At 32.6% G+C, this 26,112-nt stretch overlaps 2 protein-coding genes across 7 annotated transcripts in view; one reads left to right on the forward strand and one right to left on the reverse strand.

Annotated features, from left to right (window-relative positions):
• LOC142328271 (E3 ubiquitin-protein ligase RNF19A-like) overlaps nt 1–15,133 on the reverse strand; it is a 284,978-nt gene extending 269,845 nt beyond the window's left edge. Inside the window, exon 1 of one of the 2 annotated variants that reach the window (XM_075371971.1) lies at nt 14,887–15,133. The gene's annotated coding sequence lies outside the window, so the exon portion shown is untranslated. The remainder of the gene's footprint in view (nt 1–14,886) is intronic. The other variant, XM_075371980.1, reaches the window with a different exon arrangement.
• A 304-nt stretch (nt 15,134–15,437) lies between these two features.
• The window catches only part of LOC142328306 (mitochondrial protein C2orf69 homolog), a 77,265-nt gene continuing 66,590 nt past the window's right edge, over nt 15,438–26,112 (forward strand). For 2 of the 5 annotated variants that reach the window (XM_075372016.1, XM_075372031.1), the window contains exon 1: nt 15,439–15,714. The gene's annotated coding sequence lies outside the window, so the exon portion shown is untranslated. Of the gene's footprint in view, nt 15,715–26,112 lie in introns of all 5 variants that reach the window. The other 3 variants (XM_075372050.1, XM_075372056.1, XM_075372063.1) reach the window with 2 other exon arrangements.

Consider the following 26,112-nt stretch of genomic DNA (forward strand, 5'->3'; position numbering starts at 1 on the left):
TTTCCGGCATATATTACTTCACAATTAAAAAAAACATTATAAGCAAGAACAAAAAATATAGGTTTTTTTTACTTTTCAAACCCGGTTATTTTTTACATAAACTAATTTAATTGCAATAACTTACATAATAAAATTATTCTTTTCTCGTTCACACCAGGGGAAATTAATTGGGTCCGGTATTATCTGTGCACCGTCAATTGCACAAAACTGCGATTTTCGGGAGCAACGATAGATACAACGTAAAACCGGAAAAGAGTTTCACAAAAACGTATCCGTATCAACTTTTGAAACAATCTTACGGAGATGATGCTCTGGGTGGTACGCAGTGTTACTAATGTTTTTCACGATTTAAAAGAGGTCGTCAGTCAATTGAAGATGACCCTCGACCAGGAAGGCCTTCGACTTCAACTGATGATACCCACGTTCATAACATCAACGATCTGGTGCGTGAAAATCGCCGATTGACTGTCAGAGAATTTTCAGGAGAGGTTAGCATCTCAGTTGGATCATCCCATGACATTTTGACTGAAAAATTGAACATGCATCGAATCGCATCAAAGTTTGTTCTTCGTTTGATGACCAACAGCAGAAAATACATCGAGTGAACGTTTGCCGGCAACTTCTTGAACAAGCCGATGACGATGAAACACTCGTGCAAAGGCTCATAACGGGAGACGAAAGCCGGGTTTACGGCTACGACATTGAGACAAAAGTTCAATCACCACAATGAATCGGCAAAGTATCTCCGGGCCCCAAGAAAGCACTCTGTCTCGGTTCAATGTCAAAGTGATGCTCTCCATTTTTCGATTTTAATGGAATTATGCAATTTCAATTCTTGCCTCAAGGTGAAACAGTGAACCATGCGAACTATCAAGGAGTTTTACAACGGCTACGATTTCACCACGAATATGCGCCCGCACACACAGCTTTGTCAAGTCGTCAGTTTCGTGCCAAAAATCAGATGACTGTCCTCCCTCAGCTTCCCTGCTCGCCAGACCTGGCTCCTTGCGATTTTTTCTTATTTTCCAAATTAAAATCAGTAATGAAAGGACGTCTTTGTGAGACTATTGATGACATTAAAGCAAATTCGTCACGGACCTTAAAGGTCATTTCAAATGACGCTATCCAGGACTAGTTCGCGAAGTGGAAACATCACTGGGAAAAGTGTTTGAATAGGGGAGGAGAATACTTTGAAGGGGACAAGGACCAATAATCTGTAAAATTAATAATAAAGATTAAAAAAATAAAGTTTGGTTATTTTCTGAACAGACCTCATATAGACATATAAAATAAATTTTCTTCAATCTAACTCAAACGCTGCATTTCGGTAATACTGAAGATATGGATTTATACTCGCATTTATACTCTTAAGTTATTTTTTTAAATTTATTTATTTAAATCATTTCTACAAGCAAAAAGGAGAGTAATATTTAGTGGTGTTTATATAATCCGAACTATTTAAATGTACTTCAATCACAGATATTACATTAATAATATTGTACGGTATGATTAAAAATGAGAAAAAAAAACATATCTTATGTATTCATAAAAATGAATATTATTAAAAATAACTAGATGCTTTAGAGAAAATCATCAAATTTAGTTTATCAAAATTGACTTAACTATTCTATAGGCTACTTAGAAATTAACTAAAGATATATCATAATCCATACCATGTTTTCCATTAAAAAAATCAACCAATATATTTATTTAACCAAAAAAGGTTTTGTATTAGTTAAGAAATTTAATTTTAAAATGTAGATGCAAATTTATTAATCATTAAAGACTACGTAACTATCAACTGATAACTGTAATCTATTAGTAGTAAAACATAAGATTCATGTCACTGACTATGTGAAAAAAATTGTAATTGCATAATACAATTTTTAATTACTATTTAGAGCTTATATTGAGATTTAAATCTAACGTTCGTTAATTATAAATGAATATTTCTTATTGCATTACTACTTTTTTTATCCGTTTTAAATAAACATATAAAAATTTAACATTTCAATTAGTAATTATTCATAGTTAAAAGGATACATTTCATCACTACACTGTATTAGCTCCATTTATAGAAAATGACCACAAACCCATACATTTCAGCAACTATGCCTTGTTTATTTCAACTTCAATTATTCTAATTAAAACACTTAATTTTTCAATACTAATTATAAACAATTCTTGTCATTAAATAAAAAGAAGGAAACAGAAAAGTTATCAAAATTGTATAACTTATAAAATTAAAAAAAAAATTATAATAAGAATGTAATTTATTAACAGCGCAAATCACAACACATAAAAAATAAATGAATATCTAACATCTAAGTGCCTGTTCCTGGCCTAACTACAATAACTGGGTAAAAATAACACACATCACATATAAAAATGGGACAGCTTTTAAGTACCTTTCATGCCAGGGAAAGTGTAAAGTTTAATAGTTCTCAATTGTCAAACACCAATGAATAATGTAAACAAGTAGAAGAAATTTACAATGACAATTTTTAACATAGTAAATGGTGTTTCCTCTACAATTTAAAAAATTTCTAATTATTTAAATATAACTGTAATATAAATAATTTTATAATGTACTTTACGAACTAAATATAAGTGTCAATATGTATTAGTTTAAGAAACTGTTATAGTTTTGTAGACTGATAAACAAAAATATAAAGAACCACCTCACCTCATAAAATATCAACAATTGATTAAATGCTTCGATAAACTTAACCTTGAAATTATTTGTTTTTCTTACTTACATGTAAAAAGGTGATATAACATATGTGTGTGTGTGTGTGTGTGTATATATATTAAAAAATATCAAAATTATTTAAATCATTAAACATTCAGTTAAAAATAATAATAAATAAATTATTAGAATTAAAGTTCAAACTTTATAGTCTGAACTTTCATTCCAATAATTTATTTATGTATTATCATTTTTTTAATTATATTATTTTTGGATTGGAGCAAGCATATACTTTAGAAAATTAAAGCTATGTACATCCCAATACTTATGTACACAATAGACACGAATAATGAAAAAAATAAACAAGGAATGGGTAATGAGGACACTGTAAGCAGAATGCAGATCTGGAAAGTGAGATTTCTGATGACTAAAATGGAAATTACAAGGATGAAAAGAGAAGTGAACAAGTCATAGATTTGATGAAGCAGGAATCCTTGTGGGATAAAATACAACAGGGAAGTACAAGATAACATTTCTTCCTCATTTTTCTGACTGAAGAAAAAGGAGGAGGCGAAGAAATCAGAAATCTAAGAATGGAGAATACCTGAAATGAAAATGTGAAGAGGAAGAAGACTACTTACTACCAACAGTCAGAAAAGGAGAGAGAAGAGGAGATGGAGAATCATGTATTTTTCAACAGACCCGAAAGTACAGGAATAAGTAACGAATACCTATTTAAACCAATTCAAATTTCAAACAAAATTCATATCTTCAAAATCTCACAAACACCCGTTCAAAGGCATCTTTGATAAATATCATTTTTCTTAGGCCTCCACATTCATATTCATTGAGCAACAGTGATTAACAGATTCCAGAATATAAGTTTCTAAGTAAAGAAACCCAAGGAGACTTGGATATACAAAAAAGATCTTGTAAATCAAGTATTAAGATAACAGTTGATGGCTATATTAGAATTCAAACAACTTGCATCGGTAATAACTATGTGGCTTCTGAATTTTTATGTCCTACTCTCATAATACAATCCCGGAATAAGGCCTCCACACTCAACCCGGTGCCAAAAATTATCCAGAAATTAAAAATACATTTTTTGCATAAGTATATGATATGAAAACTGTCCAATCGAACGATATTATGAATTTTACATCACATTAAAAAAAAATAGTTAACTTTTTTTGTAAACAACAAAATATATAATTAAATAAACATGAAGTTTAGGTCCTGCAATATATGTATAATTATGAGAGAAATATTCATGTTTAACAGAATTGCAAAAAAAATTAGTAGTTTGAAACAACAATATTACTTTATGTTAATCTGAAGTGAATATAATTATATAATATCTTAAACAAAAGACATTCAACTATAAAAAGGGCATATCTCATAACAATAAAACATATAACAAAGAGAAATACACTGAAAAGATAATAAAAAAACAACAATTAAATAAAACCGCATAAATAAAAGGTAAAAAAATAGAATAAAATAATACACATGTTAATGGCCTTTCATAATTTATTTTGCTTGTAATTGCTTTACCTACCAGAACTGTTGGCTATTATATCAGGTAGCTGTATTAATCTAAATTTGTTGTAATCTAAAAATGCATAGAAGATTATGGAATGGGAGACAGTAAATTGACTGTTGAGCATCTTTTCTCATATTTCCATTACTCCATAAGTAATTTTTTTTTTTTTTTAAAAAACGTACTTAAAAATATTTTATTGCATTGCAAACTGTAAGATTGTTTATTAATAAATAAATTAATAACAGCTATTAATTATCTTTTAGATGATCATCAATATAAAATTACTGTCTTTATATTTCTTATTATATTAAGAAAAATGAATCACACAAGAGCCTGTTAGCTGAGTATTTTACATAATAAAAAGGTGAATAATGCTAAGATTTGGTTTCCAAATAAAGTATACCAACTTGGCATTTTTTATCAAAGCTCTGGAAAATGAAGAGCTGCATGATTATATTAACAGTTAATGTTCAATATCGTTAAATGACAGGAAAAGTAATTTTATTTTGATTTACATTGATTACAATGATAACATAATTATTGTTTCCTAACATACGAGACATGATTTTAATCTGTTTTTTGATGCTGAAAACGAATATGAACTCAGAATCTTTCTATCACCCTGCATTTTTGAACATTTTTAATTTTAATTACAGGATTTTTTTCATTTTTTAACATATAGTTAGCATTTTAACCTCCTATATTGTATTTAGTTGGATCATATTTTATTGTTTAACTTTGTTAACATAATTTTTAAGCTATAAATAGACAATACTAGGCAAAGAATTAAATCATATCATAATCACATATTATGATATCATATCTAATATTGAAGAGTGAGCCTTCATGGACAAAATTAATTATGTCTGTGCAGGTCAAAATATGTAGCTGAAAACACAGCTGTGATGTTTGTATTACGCACTGAATTTAGAATGAATTGATTTTGTTCAGTCTTATTGATGTCTTAAGTTAGTTAAAAGTGCAGTGTCATAATGCCTTGAAATTGTGTAAATGATGTGGATGCCTTTTGTTATGTATGGGGTGAGTTTTTCTCAAAATCAAATAGAAAAAACACTACACCTTAATTAAAAAAATACATCTTTTGTACTTTCAGCATAAAATTGATGATCAGGATAAGACGCAGGCTCCTCATATAGTATGCACTAATTTTTCTGTATATTTAAGAGGATGGCTGCAAAGTACATGGAAGGCTTTGCCATTTGTTGTACCTATGGTTTGGTATAAACAAAAGGCTCATGTAACCAATTGTTACTTTTCTTTAACAAGTAACAAGCATGTCTGGAATTTCTAAAAAATTTAAACATACCGTAAAATAAACCTTCATTTCAATCTGCCTGACTCTCACAGTGAATGTACCTCACAGTGAAATTATTCCAGTTCCTGAGCCCCCTGTGAATGTATGTTTCGAAAGCAGTGGTGAAGAAACAGGCAGTACTGAAGAAGACAACAATGACTTTGATTTTGAATTATCTTCCAATAATCCAAATCTTATATCACAAGATGAATTAAATGACTTGGTTGGGAATTTAAATTTATCAAAAAATCAGGCTTAACTATTAGGATCAAGACTGCAAGGTTGGAATTTACTTCAAAAATGTACAAAAATTTTGGGCTTTCAAAGCTGACAAAAAGAACTTTCTCAGTACTTCATTGATGAAAATAATTTGATTTATTGCACAAATATTGATGAGCTTATGTTGCACTTAAGTTCATAAACCTGAGGACTGGCACCTTCTCATAGATTCGTCCAAATATAGTTTAAAATTGGTTCTACTACACAACTTAACAAATATCCTTCGATACCAATCGCTGATGGTATTAATTTGAAAGAGACATACAATGTGATGAAAGACATTCTTGAAAAAATAAATTATAAAAACATAGCTGGAACATATGTGGTGATTTGAAAGTTATAGCTATTTTGTTAGGTATGCAGTTAGGCTGTACTAAGTACAAGTGTTTTCTTTGCGAATGGGACAGCCGAGCTAGGGATAAATATTATGTTACCAAAGAGTGGAAGAAACAAGACAACTCCAAATGGGAAAAATATTATTCATGAGCTCTTAGTTGAACCCAAAAAAAATACTTTTACCCTCTCTTCATATCAAGCTAGGACTAATGAAAAATTTTGTAAAGCAATGAAGAAGGATAGTCCCATTTGTACATGAGGCAGAAATTTCTGAATGTAAGTGAAGGAAAAATTAAAGAAGGAATACTTGTTGGTCCTCAAATAAGAGAGTTGGTCAAAGATTATGTATTTAACTCAATGTTAAATAATGTAGAAAGTGGAGCTTGGGCTTCATTTAAAGGTATTTGCAAAACTTTTCTCGACAAACAAAAATCTGACAATTACCACAGTATTGTTAATCAACTTGCTTCATACAGAGCTATGGGATGTAATATGTCTTTGAAAATACACTTCCTTCACTCACACCTTGATTTTTTTCCCAGGCAACCTTGGAGATAGTAAGTGAAGAACATGGTGAATCTTTCCACAAAGACATTTCGGTGATGGAAAGCCGCTATAAAGTGAAATGGAATACTAACATGCTAGCCGATTACTGTTGGACATTAATTCAGGATGTGCCTGAGGCTATTTATAAAAAAAAGCATCAGCGAAATCATTCTAACATAGGTATGGCCATGCAAAATTATAGTTTTACAGATTTTAACTAAATTTTCCCTTAATTTTTTTTGAAGTGTAATTTATTTAAAACTAAAGGTGATAGAAAAATTGTGTTTACAGATCTATAATGTACGCAAAAAAGCAATTCAAGTAATGGTATCCCACTTAGAGAAACTATAAGAAATTTTTTTTGTCCATCAGTGATATCAACAGTTAAATCCTACTTGCTTAATCACAATATTAGTAATTTTACATTAATTCATTAAATAGAAAAACAATTTATTATTATTTGTCAATTGTATTACTTATTATTTACATTATTATTTATTTAAAATTATTACTTGTCAACTACTGTTAAACAAAACATATATTACAGAAATTCTAAAAATGAAGATCACTGTAAAATTTTTTTTTGTCTTCAGTCTTTTGACTGGTTTGATGCAGCTCTCAAAGATTCCCTATCTAGTGCTAGTCGTTTCATTTCGGTATACCCCCTACATCCTACATCCCTATCAATTTGTTTTACATATTCCAAACGTTGCCTGCCTACACAATTTTTTCCTTCTACCTGTCCCTCCAATATTAAAGCGACTATTCCAGGATGCCTTAACATGTAGCCAATAAATCTGTCCCTTCTTTTACCTATATTTTTCCAAATGCTTCTTTCTTCATCTGTTTGCCACAACACCTCTTCATTTATCACATTATTCACCCATCTGATTTTTAACATTCTCCTATAGCACCACATTTCAAAAGCTTCTAATCTTTTCTTCTCAGGTACTCCAATCGTCCAAGTTTCACTTCCATATAAAGTGACGCTACAAACATATACTTTCAACAATCTTTTCCTGACATTTAAGTTAATTTTTGATGTAAAAAAATTATATTTCTGACTGAAGGCTCGTTTCGCCTGTGCTATTCGGCATTTTATATCGCTCCTGCTTCGTCCATCTTTAGTGATTCTACTTCCCAAATAACAAAATTCCTCTACCTCCATAATCTTTTCTCCTCCTATTTTCACATTCAGTGGTCCATCTTTGTTATTTCTACTACATTTCATTACTTTCGTTTTGTTCTTGTTTATTTTCATGCGGTATTTCTTGCGTAGGACTTCATCCATGCCGTTCATTGTTAATTCGAAATCCTTTTTACTCTCAGCTAGAATTACTATATTATCAGCAAATCATAGCATCTTTATCTTTTCACCTTGTACTGTTACTCCAAATGTAAATTGTTCTTTAACATCATTAACTGCTAGTTCTATGTAAAGATTAAAAAGTAATGGGGATAGGGAACATCCTTGTCGACCTCCCATTTTTATTAAGGCTTCTTTCTTATGTTCTTCAATTATTATTGTTGCTATTTGGTTCCTGTAAATGTTAGCAATTGTTCTTCTATCTCTGTATTTGAACCTTAATTTTTTTTAAATGCTGAACATTTTATTCCAGTCTACATTATCGAATGCCTTTTCTAGGTCTACAAATGTCAAGTATGTTGGTTTGTTTTTCTTTAATCTTCCTTCTACTATTAATCTGAGGCCTAAAATTGCTTCCTATACTTTTCCTGAAACCAAATTGGTCCTCTCCTAACACTTCTTCCACTCTCTTCTCAATTCTTCTGTACAGAATTCTAGTTAAGATTTTTGATGCATGACTAGTTAAACTAATTGTTCTGTATTCTTCACATTTATCTGCCCCTGCTTTCTTTGGTATCATGACTATAACACTTTTTTTGAAGTCTGACGCAAATTCCTCTTTTTCATAAATATTACACACCAGTTTGTATAATCTATCAATCGCTTCCTCACCTGCACTGCGGAGTAATTCTACAGGTATTCCGTCTGTAAAGATTATATATATAAAATACTAGTATATGTTTGGTTTGCTCTGTAATAACACAAACAGCCCTCAACCTGCTTGCTGGATGATGAAAAACACAAGCAATGGATTGCAGACTGATGTGTCAACAAGGGATTTTTATGAATGTTACAATGTGTACTTTTTACTAATCAAGAAAAACATCCAAACCTATTAAAAGAAATGCTACAACAAAAAACTTTCACTTGCTACTACAACTTCAAGCTACCACAAAAACTTCACTTTTTTTCACTAGAGATATATGTGCAAACCACAGACACATGCTGTATTATAGAATAAAACCATGGTTAAACTTTGTTTAATCAATTATAATTTTCAATTAAATCAAACAACACAAATGTAATTAACTTTATCAGAAATATAACGCCTCATCAGTTCTATAAAAAGATGAAAAGTTGCACTACCTTATAAGTAACAATTTTTCCCCCTAATATTACCTTCCCTCAACATTATAACTGGGTTATAGGTTTAATTCATCAGGCAGAACATCTTGTTCAGCCTCGGGCTAACCCATGTGCTGACAAATTATGATTAATTGAACCCCTCCAGGGTACCAAGTAATCAGCCAGCCAATATTATCTCTATCAAAAAATGTGTTATCATAAACTCATTACAATATAAAGACCAAAATTAATCATTATTTCCGTGTAAGTAATGCATTAAGTAAATTAAAAATTAAATAATTTAATTTAATTTTGTTTGATAACTCAGAAGTGAAAACTGTTATAAAAAAAAAGTAAATAAACTGAAAAACTAGATACTTCAGGGTTACATACATACACATATATATATATATATATATATATATATATATGTATGTCTGTATATATATGTATGTCTGTAGGTAGGAAAGCCTACCTTATTTGGAACCTTGCAGAGGTGGGATTCCTTGTGACAATTGAGAAACCACAAAATAAATTAAGATACAAGTATTAAAGAGCATATAAGCAATTAACTGCAATTCGATTTATTGCTGTATCATTTTTAAAATAAAGTAGATGTTAAAACAAGAAGGGATGTCTATATAGTTATATTTCTGTAAACAGTTTAAAGTTTACCGAGTGTAATTTTCTTAGGGAGATAATAAAATTTTAGTGTAATTTTTATAATTCAAAAGATGCTGAAGAAACTGTCCAATTCAAAATATCAGAAAAAGGTTTTACAGAGGAAGAAAGTAGCTTAAAACTGTTGAGCTTCTTTCTTTGTGTTAAAAGATTTTCATTAAAATGAAATTAATGCTTAGCAAAACATACTTCCAAAACACAATTGCCAACAATGACTCAAACTATAACAGCTTGTGAAGTTAATTAAGTACAGTCATAGTTAAAGTGAAACACAAGTAAAGTTTAGTTGATTATAGTTTTGTCCTGTAATTTCCCCCACCATGTTATTGTTAATAAATGAATGAAACAATAAAAACAAATCAATTTCAGTTGTATGAATAATCAGAATAACGAATGAAGTAATTAAAATTATATAACATAACAATAATAACTTTAATCTTTCACTGATATATGCAAGTATATAGTGTTATAAAAAATACAGTTGATTTGTCAGGGGTAATCTTAAGAACTACTAACTGATGGGAAAATTTCCTAACTGTTTTAAGCTTACTCCTTCCCAAAGATCAAAGGCTGGATAATAATTATGTCATACCTTCTCTAATTTCCCCCCTTAATTATAATAAAGTCATAAATTACCATGAATACATACGTAAATGTAAAGTCTATGATAAAACCAAACATCACACAATTATCAACTACTCTAGTTGATAATATGCTTAAACAAAGTGGGACTTTCCGAGAAAACCAAGCGGTAGCAGAACGTGCTATGGATTCAACAACCCATCTGTCGAATCAGATTTAAATAAAAGCATTAAATCAAAAAATCAGATTAATTTGAAAGTATTACAAAAACTATGGAAAAAAAGTAAAAATATAATTTTATCAAAGTGGTAAGTGGATTTCTCACTAAAAAGTTCTCTCAATAAACAACAATTTTAATGTTTGAATCACCCTTTGCAAAATGCATTCTGGCTTCAAAAAAAGAAAACTAATTAAAATCTGCAACTACTGTGATATTTAATATGTTTTTTCTATGTACAGTCTTTTGGAATTGGAAATGTTCAGTTTTTATGGTAAGAAAATTTGATATACGTTGCCCACCAAATACTACTCTAGGTCCTTAAAGCCTCTTGATCAAGATAACCTACGATTTTCTGATATTCAACTTTATTTTCAAATCAGAGAATTTTTAAGACAAATAAGAACCTCAATAACATAAATGAGAGCAGGAATTCCTTGTCATCCAAGCCAATTCAATTAAATAAAATAGAAATTTTTATTTTCTTACTTCAGTTAATGAAAAAAAAATAGATGTATATTCTGATCTAACCATTTTTTTTAATCATTCTGACTAGCAGTTTTTTTAACGTGAGCAAAAGAGTCACTATCAATGAGGTCCGAGTGTTCCTTTGCCCCTTCAGTACCCTCTTGGTAGGTCTTACAATGAGCATAAAATCAATACTAAGAGAAACAATTATTATTAAAATATATGTGGATATAAGTTAAACTTTTGTGCTCATAATTATCTCTGTCAGTATTTTTATACCTTAATGAATGGAAAAAACCACCAAAACTTATTTGATCCAATTTTATAATATTTCTTTCAATTTTCTGCTCATCTCATAACATGCATGGCAAATCACAAATTATGATTGAAATATATTCTATCTGATGATGTGAAATATTAAGAAGGGCATTAACCCAACTAGCAATTTTCAAATGATTCCCCTGAACATTATAAAAGTAATGTAAATTATATTTTGTTATATACCCAAATAAAATTTGTACAAATACATAGACTACTAACTATACTTTTTGGTAAATGTATTCTAACTTAAAAACTGAATGTCACCTAAATTGATTTATTATTATTCCTTCAGTAAATAAATAATAAATGTAGGAAATAATCAAATTTGCTTTATTTCATTACTCAATTCCTTCCATCATATCATTGTCATGCACGTATATACAAATGTTTGAATATAATTTGTTTGTGTGTGTGTGTGTGCGCGCGCGCGCGCGCGTGCATGTGTGTGGAGTTGCCCAAACAGGATTTTCAGAGTTTTGATCTTATATCTGACTATTAATAAGTTTATTGGCCTATATTACTAAATACTTACAAAAAAACCACAAAATGTTTTAAACACTTTTTAAATTGTATAAATTGCTAAGGTCATCCATCACCCAAATAATATTTAATACAAAGTTTTAGGGCTCAACAGAAAATGCATTCAGTGTCAGAAAATGTTGATGATCTATGGGATCTGGTTTATGAAATAACAGTTGGCATTTTATTTAATTTTTTTGTACATAAAAATTCTGCTCCCTAACATGTATGAGATGATACTACTATGCGTTCCAGACTCTCAGTACATGGATACAGTCTTGTTCAATGTACAGAGCTGCTTCTGACATTTTTACACAGAAATTCACTTACAGATATTTGTTATCTAATACATACTAGGGACCATGACAAGATAATGGCTCCAAAAACATGGTAGACAATCTTTATAAATACAGAGATAATCTTTTTAATTTTTTTTTTTTTTGTATTTCAATACATGTAACAGAGAATACATGAAGAATTACATTGCATGATATCCAATTCCGAAATACAGATGTGGGTGATGGATAACCTTCAGAGTTATAATTTTTATTCAGGTACAAATTAGCAGATTCTTTACTTTTTAAATGGTGGGGAAAGACTACAGAAGTGTGAAGGAAATTTTTTACATCCCTAAAATGCCATTAAATAAAAAATTAATAAAAATACTTTTATAATTGTGTAAATCATCCAATCAAATTTGCATATTTTTGAAGACAAAAAATACAAAGCCCATAATTTTACATTTTAATAACAAGAAATGAGGTTACACTTAAATAATTGAGAAATAATCAAAGAATCACTACAGTGATTCTTAATTCCAAGAAATTTCAAACATACTACTGTAAGTGCAGCACGATTGTGTTTACATTCCTAATGCCAAATAAATAATAAAGCACTAATTTGTTTCAAAATTTTAATCACAAAAAATAATGAATATTACTATTTTGAGTGAAGCCGTATTTGATGGAATGTGTGTGTGTTCGTTAGACTAAATAACTTATTGGATCTTTTATAAATATAAAAGGTGATAGATATATAATTGCTACTTTGTAAATAGAACCTGTAAACGGGTTGGGATAATAATTTTATTTTATAATAAAATTTCATTAATAAGCATACACTACATATGAACTTTTTCTGTTTAAATATAGTCATTATTTCATCATATTAAAAGTCATTAATTCTATATCAGACATACATTAAAAGAAATGTAACTGTCATTAAAAATGACAGTATTCTTTTTTTAATGATTTCACACAATATACAACACATCAAAATATCTAATCTAATTGATACCCATCCAAACAAAAACCAATATTTTAACAGTTATTGCAGAAACAATAAATATTAATTTTTTATATGAGAAATTACCATGCTCAAGAATGACGATAAATGTGAATTAATACATGGAATTGATTAGTTACAAACTTATAATTTCACAATGTCTTATTAGCTTATATAAGTCTTATTATTAATAATATAAGGATTAAGTAGCTTTAGGAACTTTATACCTACCATTATAATCAGGAAACTATTTAATATCCTTTATTGGATGAAATAGAATTAATGAAAGAATTATTTCTAAGAACACTAAAGTTCAGTAAGATCTTTCAAGGCTTCAAGTAAATTGAAAAAAGAAATGAAAATTATTAAATGTAATAAACTGCTGCATTATTAAGTTTAGTGATCACTGCCATGATATTACAGTAACACAAGAATAATTCATTAAAAATATCTCAATGCTGAAGTTCTACAGAAACCTAATGATTGAAATTCATATAAATCAATTTATATCTTTGAAATGCATTCTGGAGAAGGGGAACCTAAACAATCTAAATGAGAATTTTTAACAACTTAGTGATAGTAAATGAATTTAAAACTAAAAAATGTCAGCCCATATTTTATTGGAATCAAATCTGATAAAATACAATGTCACAGAAAGAAAAGTTGGGTTATTTACACAATTGCAAATACAGGTTAAAAATTTCAGCTTTAGTGAAATGATACGAAGTTAGTCAGTTTTTAAATATGAATGCAACACTAAGAATTGTAAATTTTAAAGTTTAGATTTGGAACTATAAAAATTCAGAGTATAAACAATTGTAAAGTAGAATGAAATATTCAAACACAAGGTAATTACAAATAAAAGACCTAACAGATCCAAAAAAAAAGATTCTTAATTGTAGGAATTAATTTCCAATAAATGAAGTTGAAGTTCACAAGACATTAACTAAATGTCAGACATTAACCTGGCAAGTTACGTTTTAATGCGTAGCATTCTATTGTTAGGCTCTAATTTATAATAAATACTCATTAGGTGTTCAAGGTTCATAACAAGCTGTAGGTACACTCAATACACAAATAAAGAACACTACTGCCAATGGATCCTAATTCAACATAACTACAATAGGCATGTAGATTTCCAGAATAAAATGGAAATCAATCAATTTCCAACAATGCACTGGTGTAAAACACTGCTACTCACATAAACAACTTGAGAATAACTGAACAGTTAAAAATACCAAAAACCTCAACCAGTAATGAAAAAATAGTCTATTCATTCCATATATGTAAAAGCTACTAAATAAAAACTAAAAATAGTTTGTTACGACAAAAAAAAATGAAGTGGCAAAGAATTCAGTTTCCTTAGATAAATAACTGAAACCCACTGAAAATTATCTACCCATGTTACAGTAAAATACATACTAGGCATTGGCCTAGAAAACATCAAATTTAATTATTAGCATTTACCAATACTAAATTTTAATAACTAATCTGACTGTTCAACAGTTCCACAATAACTAACCTACACCAAAGGGTCATTCTCGTACGTTTCACGACAGAAACAAGAGTTAGTTTTAAAAACATTTTCCTCGTTATTTACCCCAGATTTATAAAAACGTCATTAATATAAGCAAGATACATAAAACTGAATAAAAATAACGAAACATCTTACCTTTTTAAAGTCGAAGACCTGGTAAATAAACCAACACGAAGAAACTGACGACACGAAAACTTAAAAAAACAATAATAAATATAATTTTGACGAAAACAACTTGTACATTTCCACTAACATGGAAAGAATTTAAAATAAAAGCATAGTTATGTAGATGAAAAAGTTATTTTCAAACACTACTTACTCCGTACGTGATAAACACAAAGCTACACACTATACCCCACGAATAAACCACAACAATCATACGTCAGTTATATCAGACGTCATCACGAATCCGACTGAAAAAGATTCGAGACGCCAACATCCCCACGTAAAATAATGTCTTCGCGAAGATATGCTTATTAATATTCTGTAATTTTCAAAAGAATATTGAAAAAAATTAAAACAACTGGAAACATACCCTAGATTAAAAAATTTCAAAAAATAATTTACTCTATTCCAACATTAATATCTTTGCTGTATTTACGTTTCAAAATGTTTACTTCTGTAAATTAACTGCCGAAAGGTAATATTTGAATTTTTGGATAAGAATAAAAACGTTGCAAGTCCAATTGCTGAGCTCGAACGTACAGAATCTTATATTAAGATAAAATAATTGATGAACGTAGGTAAGCAGTTACCTACAAAAGAAACCACAAAAAAAAGAATCTTGTTAAACGTGAGCGTGTGTAATCTTTTTTCTCACTTCGTAAAATTAAATTAATAGTTTAAAACGACCCATGCAATTGTTATAACAACGAAGGTATCACTGTTTCTGCATTATTTAGTTTGTTGTACATTTTCTTTGCGGCTGCGTGTGTCTAGTGTTATGAAAACTAGTGACAAATGGTAGGTTCATATTATTACCAGTCTTTGAGAGTATTTATTAAAACTTTATTATAGATCTCATATCGTTAAATAGTGTTTGTGAATGAAATTAAGATTCATTTCTTCCATACAATAATTACGTTAATAAATTTTTAGGTTATGTTAAATATTTCTTTGCATCTGTTTATTCCAATTTTTATCCTCCTTTATTCCCTTATTCATAAACTATTGTTACTATTAAATTAAATTTTTTTTGCCTTTATCCTCGTAGTTATTGTTAAATTATGAAATCAACTGGGGAAACATATTGTGAGGTTATGTTTGGTTTGTTGTTCAGCACCAATTTTATAGTAAACCGTAACTGCAGTTGTAAAAACAAACTGCGTTTACCTTCCTTTTTAAGTATTCAACGATAATATTTACGACGTAATTAATTTGATGTTATCAGACAGCTGATTTCTAATTTTTACAAAGTTGTTGATTTCCAGCGATTTTGTTGCAAAAGTTGTTGACAACTTGCTGTAATGATTTTCTAATTAAAATAATGATTACATTTTTTACCGTAAATTTCAGGGATAATGAACATTGAGTGAGTTTTTTTTGTGTTCTTAACCTGTAATAATAATTTAGTTGTTCTAAAATGTTTATAAATTACATATGTAACTATTTTTTTAATGCACAGTTTTTTTTATTATTTTACCTAACTATTCGGGCAATAAACGTTTGCATTCAATCGCTACAGAATGTCAGATATTTACTCAGTCCATGAATACACAAGTATACTGATATTAAGTAAATAAGACGTTTTATTGAATTTCAGAATAAATAGTTAAAACTATTACTTAAACTAATCTATCAGTTTGATAAATGAAAATGTAGTTGTAAATTTGACTGGGTACTATTAACAAGTGTTCAACATGGGATAAGAATTATGATGATTTATGTAATTATGATGAATTACGTTTAATGTAATGTATAATTAAAATTACTTCATCTAAATTAGATTTTGATTTTTGTATTGAGCAGTATACAGACATCAGTAAATCCATTGTTATCAATAATTTAATTCAGTTTTTCATTCTTGATTCCTAGAGCCTAAAAATTAGCAAATTTTTCATGTAGTTCTGTTGTACACTAGTTGAAAACTTTACGTCCTCTTGCCATGATAAATTGAGTATAAGATGTTATAGCTTGTTCAAGCCGCATTGCACGTATCTGATGAGCAGCATAGCTGTGTATCTTGCTCCTTAACGAGCACGGGTTATAACACTATTCGATTACAGAGAGTATGTATACCGTACTACTATTGTTTATTCTAATCGATAAACAATTCACGTCTTATATTTATCAGTTACGTATTTAATCCAGATTTTATATATTTATAATAAATTAATAATTTATTTCTTCATTAAATACTGAAATAGATGTTACGAAATATTATGCAGACTAATCGGCTGTTAGTGATTACTGATTAATCAGAAACTAATCGGCTATTACTGCTTACTGTTTAAGCCAAATTATATTTTAGATTAATTTTATTTAACATGGCCTGTTGGTAAATATATTATATAAAAAAATATAAATTATAAAAACACTTACCAATAAATATTTGTATAAAATTACATCCTAGCGCTTTCGGAGAATTATTTCCACCTTCAGGGACGTGTAACTAATAATACATATAATAAAAACGCTTCACATATTAAGTGAGTTAGGTAAATAAAAGACTATTAGTATAAATTTAACAATTGATCGTCAATTATTAAAATCAAGTCATACGTAATGTAGTAAAAATTGTGACTACCACACTGATAAGACGCATAACGTATGTCTTTATTTTAACAATTGACGATCAATTGTTATATTTAGAAAAAGTATTTTTTTTATTTATCGACTAATTTAATATGTGAAGTTTTTACGATATGTGTAATTAGTTACTATACGTCCCTGAATTTGGAAATAATTCTCCGAAAGCGCTAGGATGTAAATTTGTACAAGTATTTGTTGGTAAACGGATTTATCATTTTTTACAAAGTATATTTATTTATAGTTTTATAACTGTAATAATATCCAAGCCAAACAAGCACAAGACTGATATCTACTGTTTATGCTTCGCTGTTTGTTCTGGGAGTGGTGAACAACCGTACGCTAGCCTAGGCAATGAGTCTTACATGAGAAAAATTTCTTTATTCAGGTTTATGTAAATAATAACCGAACGTTGTGTCATTCTAAACATTCAAATGAAACTTTAAATCTCTATGTATGCAAACCGTTCCTGATTCATTCAGAGACTAACTTATTTTGTAAATGATTCCGTTCTAATTTATATCGTATTTGCAGTTGCATATTATACATGTGTATTTTATATTATAAATTAAATTATTACAAACAAAGCCGTGAATAATATGATTTTTGGCGGGCAGTTATGTTAAGACTCAGGTCTCGTGTATTAAACTTGTTCAGTTAATTATATGTGTCCGAAGAGTAAGGTTATTGTCCGATTATAGCGTTCTTTGAGTTTCAGTTCTTGAAAGTAGTTGGAAGTCTTAAGTGAAATTTTAAACGTAATTTATTGGCGTTCAGTTAGTAAATTTGTTTCGGCTCTATTCTTATGGTAGTGAATTGATTTTATTATTTTGAATATAATGTTTAATTTAAGTGGAAATCACCGCCAACGGAAAAAATTATACACAACGTTTTTAATTACGTGATAGGAGAAGCTGTAGTTGGAATGTTTGTTAGTGACCCCCAAAAAAGTTGTAGAACGTGTTGCGTGTGCCACAGGAGTCTCAAAATAACAGTTTATCGAACTGCTGGTGAAATCGCTTCGTAAAAATTCAGTTCTCCTCGCAAAGGAGTAAAGCACAAAAAGGAAGTGACAAACTCGGGACAGTTCTGATCGGAATGCTATATGACGTAAAGTGTTAAAATTTTACTTAACCGAGGGCTGCTTGGCTTTAAGGAAACTTATCACAAAACTAAAAAGTGATTGGGTATTTAATGGAAAAAGAGTAGCTTGCGGACACTTTTGTTAAGCATGGACTTCAAATGAATGAGAATCAGAAATAACAGGGTAATTCTTATTGAAAAACATGATATTTAGTACAGACGGTTTGTGTAATAAAGTTGAAGAATATCGAGTTGAAGGAATACCAACTAATCGTCTACGTCGATGAGACATATTTTAAATTCTCATTGCCAACATTTCTGTAGGCAACCTTCAAATGCGTCTGAGTGTTTTACTGTGCCAAATTCAAAAGGATAATAATTATCCACGCTGGTGATGGATTGGGATTCCTACCCAACTGCTTGACAGTATGGAAAGCCAAATCTTCCTCAGGTGAACTGCAACATGTTTTTAAAGTGGATGAGAGAAAAATTAATACCTAACTTGCCAGTAAGTGTCGTTAATGTTTGTAAGTGCTAGATAATGTTTCTGATCACAATGCTGAAGAAAGCCGAGCACCAAATTCAGCATCAACAAAAAAATCAATGATTGACTGGCTGCGGACTAATAGCTTACCATGCCATGAAAATTTGACGGAATTTCAGTTGTATCAGAGAATTAAAAAAATAAAGATCATCTGAAAACATGTTAGATATTGGAGGAAGACAAGTTCCCTTTTTATGCATACCCCCACATCATCCTGATATTGGCACGGGTAATCGCATCGTAGCCAAAAATGTACAATTTACGATAGCTTTTAATAATACAGTCGTAACCCCCGTATTATGTATAAAGGTTGTGTAATCAGCCGAGCTCGAGTTCATAAGTACCTAGGTTTTTGTTGATGAGAAGTTGCTGTTTAGCAACCACATTAGACAAGTAACGGCGGACGCCGTCTCTGTGATCACAAGCTTAGGAGGATTACGGGCTGTCGGGCCGTCATTTGTACATGGTGTACCGAGTGTCTTCGAAAGTATGACCTCTTACGCGGCATCCGTTTGGACCCATAGGTTGGAAAGAAATCGAGCACTTACTCAAAATTTAAGGAGTGCCCAGCGTAGAGCCTTAATTGTATGCACTGTTGTTTTTAAAACAAACTCCTACGAGGTTACCACCGTGTTGGAAAAGGCTCTCCGAATCGATTCAGTGGTGAAAGTTCGGGGCTACTCACAAGCGGCGAGTCAATGTGATGAGAGCTGCATTGTCGGACCGTGTGGGAGTTCCTTGATGCGGTTACTTTGTTCAACCGACATCAGTAGTTTGTAAGGAAAAAGACTCCTACCGCGCTGCTGTAGGAAGGTAACCGAGAGATATGGCTGGCTACCAGCTAGATTAAGGCTCCAAGCTCTTTAATGGTGGACAGGTACTTGCTAGCATTTAGCGGCCTAGGCGTGGCAGCGAATTGCTGCCTTTGACGAGATAAATTTAATTATTGATAGTCAAATATGTTTTAGTGGTTGACGGGGTGTGCCTACCCATTTTATTGATATATGACAAGTGGCCATTGGGACACACAAGCGAGTGGTGAATGATACCACGCTCTTAGGTTAGCTCTAGGAGCTAGTTAGGACACTTGTTGCTAAACAGTTTCGAGGCCCAGTAGCCGTTTGTGGCACAGAAATTCGGTCTTATGCTTTAGGGCGACCGAATGGGGAGGTGGTGGGAGAAATGCCAAGCAAACCAAATCAATTACGACAGCTGCAACAATGAAATTTTGTCATAAAATGTTCGCGGAACTCTCAGTCGAGAACTGGATAAAATGTTGCGAAGGTCTTAAAAAAACAAAGATGAGTATCGCAAGCTGCAAGGACCTCTAGTACAAAAAATTGAACTAATCTTCAATTTGGGAAGCGTGAGTTCATCATAATCATCAGAAGACAACGAAAACAAGCAGTAGGGAGTGAAGTGCTTTATATTCGGCAACGTTGTAATTTTTTGCTTTAGTTATTTGTATTTTGCTAGTGCTTTTTTTTAGGTGAGGTGGTAGAATACCATTTACATACGCCCCTAGGAAGGGTTGGGGGCAGTGTCGGACTCGCAACAGGTTCCGCAAGATGTTATTTATGACGTATGTATGTCTGCGTCCTACCGACTAAACCTGATCACCTTACCCACTCCCCTCCCGGGGCCGGGCCCGCAATTAAGTATTACTCAGCCACGGAAGGTGCCTTCGAGCGCGAAAGGATCAAAAGTCCCTGTGCTTCATCATTGCCGCTCATATACATAAGTACAGACCCGCGACAACTCAGCAGAGAGCTGTCCTTCAACTCCACGCTGTCCGGTCGAAGTCTTCACCTCAGCTGAAGGCTTTCTCACCGCTAGTCTGACATTCCAGCGCGGACCTCACTCGCATTTGGACTAGTCATCTTTTCGAAGTCTGGCATCTGTCTTCTTTGTTTTTGTAATATCGCTGACGAACTTTCTTACTGACTCCAATTCATCGTGACGTTTTAGCATGTACTCAGTGCTGTTGTCTGTGGTCAAATCCTCCAGGTTGAAGCGTCGCCTTAATTGAGCCTATCTGTTATACTAATAAAACGTATGGAATGTCTTCCGCACCACAGCACTGACACTCCGGGAACTCCTTTCTGTGAAACCTAAAGAGGTACGATGCAAACTCACTGTGGCCTGAAAGGAACTGGGCGAGGTAGTAGTACATCTCACCAGATCTCTTTCTGACCCACAGTTCTACGTCTGAACGTAGAACCAACCTGTGAATTCAGAACACCGTCAACCGAAATGACTTCTCTAATATATCTTTTTCCTACCATGGCCATGGTGACAGTTTTATTGGGAGCGAGTCCCATGCCCCTTGCCGCTAACCAACCACTGATCCGCTCGACCGCGCAGTTAGCCGTTTCTTGTACCTCTTCTACCGTTTTCCCACAGGCAAGAATCGACAAATCATCGGCGTATGCTACTATTTGGGCATCACCATGTTGCTCCTGCCGCAGGAGGCTCTCAAATGAGAGGTTCCACAGGAGCGGGCCCAAAACAGATTCCAGTGGAACCCCTCTGAACATCTCCAGTATTTCTTGGCTTTCCTCTGTGTTGAGGACCAAATGCCTATCGTGCAGGTAATCTGATTGTCACATTCAGATAATCAGTAATCCCGTGAGCCCTCAGGTCATCAATAATTAGGGCCGACCAAGGTAAGCTATTGAAGGTCCCCTTGACGTCGAGGAGGAGGATCAAAGGGATCCTTCTCACCCGCCATGAACCTGCTGCACGGTCCGTAGCCCAGTCCAGGATCCACATTACTGCATCTGTGGTCAATCTCCCCCGAACAAGTCTAAATTGTTCGGGGGAGAAACCACCTGTCGCTTCCATCTCTACACGAATTCGTTCAACCCACAGCCGTTAAACAATTTCCCCATGATGCTGATCAGGCATATCAGTCTGTATTTGGCGCAGTCTCTGCCGTCAGAATCAGGTTTGGGGACAAACACCAGTCGAGCCCGTTTTAAGCACTTCGAAAAACAACACCTCCAAAGTGCCCAGTTCATTGCGTCGAACACTAACCAAAATTGTGCCTCCACAAAGTCCTTGATGATCGCGGCTGGGACCGCGTCAGGTTCCGGACTCTTTCTGACGCTGATTCTTTTGACTGCCCAGTTAAGTTCTCCAATTGTCAGTCTGTTGTCGTGGGAACAATCGATTCTCTTCCAGTCCTCCCTACACGGAGGTAGTTCTAGCGCCGCTCTAAGGGCCTGTCCGCTGATCAACCAGGGGAGGGTCCTACCAAACATTTTGGTCGCAATCTGGAAGGCGAGCCTCCAGTTAGTCAACTCTGTATTCTTGACGGCCCCCGGCTCGCTAAAACATCTTGTGTGTATTGCCACCGTCTTTAGATTTGGCTATACATATCGATTAGCAGTAGACGCTCTGCTTTGCTCTTTCCCTATGCGGTCTAGCTTGTTCGCAGGCTTCACAATGTGCACTCATAAACATGTCTGGGATTATGTCCTGGTATGGGACGAGTTCCGCAGCGGCTGAACCAACGACTCTCTCCGTCTGCATGACCGAGAACTTCCATAGAGACTCTCGGCGGGACCAACAGGCATTTCTCGTTGCACACTAAACATGATAACACGATTGTCAGAAAGGAACTTGTCTTCTACGACTCTCCAGTGCAGAACGCGTGCAGCGTATTTTTGTGGTCGCAATAATATCGATGACAGAGCCACTGCCTCTTCCTACAAAAGTAGGGACTCTTGGAGTGTTTAAGACAACCATATTTGTAGCCCCCAGAGCAGAAGCCAAATTGTAACCCCTCTTGGTTAATATGTTGCTATCTAATTCGGTACATTTCGCATTGAGGTCTCCTGTCAGCAAAGCTGGCCTTCTGTAGTTCCTTATATAGCTCTCGACCTTAGTAAGGATCTCGTTGCAGTCCACGTTCTCGCAGTTAGGGGAGGCGTAAGTAGATTTGGTTTGCTTGGCATTTCTTTCGCCACCACCCCATTTGGTCGCCTTAAAGCATAAGACCGAATGTCTGTGCCTCAAACGGCTGCTGAGCCTTGAAACAGTTTAGCAACCGGTGTCCTAAGTAGCTCCTAGAACTTGCCTAATAGCGTGAGCGGACTAAGCGCGGTGCCATACACCACCGGCTTACGTGTCCCAACCGCTCACTTGTCATATATTTACTAAAATGGATTGGCCCACTCCATCAACAACTAAAAATATATATGATATCCATAAATTAAAATTTACTTTGTCAAGACAGCAATTCGCTGCAACGCCTAGGTCGCTGGTGCCAGAAAGTACCTGTTCACCATATTAAAGCACTTGGAGCCCTAATTGGCTGGTGGTCAGCCATATATCTCAAGGTTAGCTTCCCACAGGAGTGTGTTAGGAGTCTTTCCCTTAAGTAAACTACTGATGTCGGTTGAACATAGCAACCGCATCAAGGAACTCCCACACGATCCGACAATGCGCCTCTCACCACATTAACTCGCCGCTTGTGAGTGGCCAATTTTCCCCGTGACCTCTAAGTTCCAGTGTGGCCCGGTCTCTGTCCCCCGAAGAGCAAGGCAGTCAAACATCAGGTGTTCATTTGACTGAACCTCCCCGCAGACGCACAGCTCATCAGCTGCCAGGCGGAACCGAAACAGAGGCGTAAGTAGAAATCAGACTATACTCCAGCAGCTCCACGGTGACGAAGCCTGCCCCCCCTGGTCACACTGTGTATAGCGAAGTTGCCAGAGACATCGCATATTGCGGCATCCCAGTTATCGTTGATAAACCATCCCTCTGCTGATACGACCCGTCTATTGGGCTCAGTAAGGAGGAGAAAATCCACCGCACTGTCCACTGCAGCCCTTCAGACTAGGTCATGGGCCGCAGGTAAAACGTAAACAGTAAACTGTTTTATGGCAACTGTTTTACTTATGGCAAACAGTAAACTGTAGACCTTATAGCCAGAGACAATAAGGTCGAGTCACTAAAGACTTCAACAAAAAGGTGAGTCCGTTAACAGTTCCAGAGAATTTATACCAGTTCCCAACGTACAGTCCGATGAAAAGACCAACAAAACCACAAAAAAAAAGACAGGACACAATAAGCACGTTCCCACTCCACCGAATCTCTTGCTCAATGATTATGCTAGTGCTAATTACAAAATTCATAGCGAAATATATTATAACGTAAAGTGTAAAAGTTGTACTGAAAAAGGGATTGTCGAGCTAGTAAAAACAACTATAAAAACTCAAAAAAAAAAACAAGAAATACCTCCATTTCTAGGTAATAATTATATTTATTTATTTTTTTTTAAATAAAAAAAGATAAGTTAGTATTTAAAATAAGTTAGTTAAATATTTATGTCTTTTGTTCGGTTATAATTTATTATTTTTTTATAAAAATATAAGCCCAAAAATAATTAAAAAATGTATGATGTGCATTTGTTTATTGATTGGAATAAACATTAGTATAAAAAATATTTTTAAAAAAATGTATTAAATATTTAAATAAAAAATCTGATGTGGCCACCATATGACTTCCTTGTAGGCCTTTTAAATTACATATACACTTTTTTCTGCACTTCATTTAAACTTATTTCATTTGAAACTGAGATACGATCCTCCAGTTCTTTTGTGAAGTGTACAGTTACACGATTCCTGAAATATTAGTTTTTATTAACAACAGATATTTATAGAATTATTAATTCAACAATCTTGCATGAAATATTAGGATAGAGTAAAAGTCCCTTTATTACTCGTATTACTAGATCAGTATTATTCGTATTCTTCATGAGTTGCTGATTAACAAAAGTTTCAGATTTTTGGTGTGTCGTGTAAATAAAAATTAATAATAATTAAACTGTTCCGTTTAGTGAACTCTTGTATACTAGTTACAAATGTTAATTTCTACCTAACGGTGTAAAATATCCATTTTTTATTATTGAATTATTTGGTGAATAATCAAAAAAGAAAAAGAAACTATCCTACAGGAAAAAGAAAGATAACATAAAGAAATATATCTCAAAAAACGACAATAAGATGAATAAGGGGAAGAAAATGCTAAGAACAAGGAAGAATAAAAAAATTAAGAGATGATACATATAAAGAGAAGAAAACGTTAAGACCAAGGAAAGAATAAAAAGTTTAAGAGAGGATGATGAATATAAAAAGAGAAAATTTGAAAACTAGAGAACGTGTACACAAATTAAGATCAAAAGAATTATATCAAACCAAAGAGCGATTAAATGTTGCAACTAAAAATAAATAAACGAAATGATGATCGACTCCGACTTAAGGAGAATACTGTCCGACTATATCAGAGGAGTATTGATCTATAAGATGAGAATTTTTTGCAGTTTATTAAAGATCGGGCATGTATGCCTCAGTGTAAATGCTGTTCTTGTGAGGGTCTATTTTTCAGTCACTGTAGTTAACTTTAATGATGATAAAATTAAACAGAAATTAAACTAGAAAATTAAAAATAATACAATTCACATTCTAAATTATAATTTTCAATTAATATTAAATAATCAGGTTTTTCACCAAATCGATTACATATACACATATGTAATGCCTATTAAATTACATTTACACATTTTTAAAAATACATCAAATTTTATTTCACTAATCTTTTTTTTTTCATTTTTTTATTATAATTGAATTATTTACGAGGTGTTTGAGCAAAGTAAATGTGAGCACGTTTGTTTGTAGTACTTACGTCACGCCGAAACTAGTCAAAATAGATTCAGGAATTCCGTTGAAATTTAAAAAACCGAAATGTTTCGCGATCACAATACTTCCTTTTTTACTTCGTAAAAGGGGAAGTAAAGATACTATACTACATATATATACGAGGGTTATTTTTTTTCAAGGTTCGATCCGTCACGAAATTAAAACCACAGTGAAAATAAAAAATGTTTTATTTGTAACAAGTACTTACATAGTTACGCTATTTTTCTACATAGTCGCCACTCTGATTTAGACATTTATCGTAGCGGTGTACCAACTTTCCAA

The sequence above is a fragment of the Lycorma delicatula genome, chromosome 1 (assembly GCF_047948215.1).
Source record: "Lycorma delicatula isolate Av1 chromosome 1, ASM4794821v1, whole genome shotgun sequence".
In the NCBI taxonomy this organism is placed as follows: Eukaryota; Metazoa; Arthropoda; class Insecta; order Hemiptera; family Fulgoridae; genus Lycorma; species Lycorma delicatula.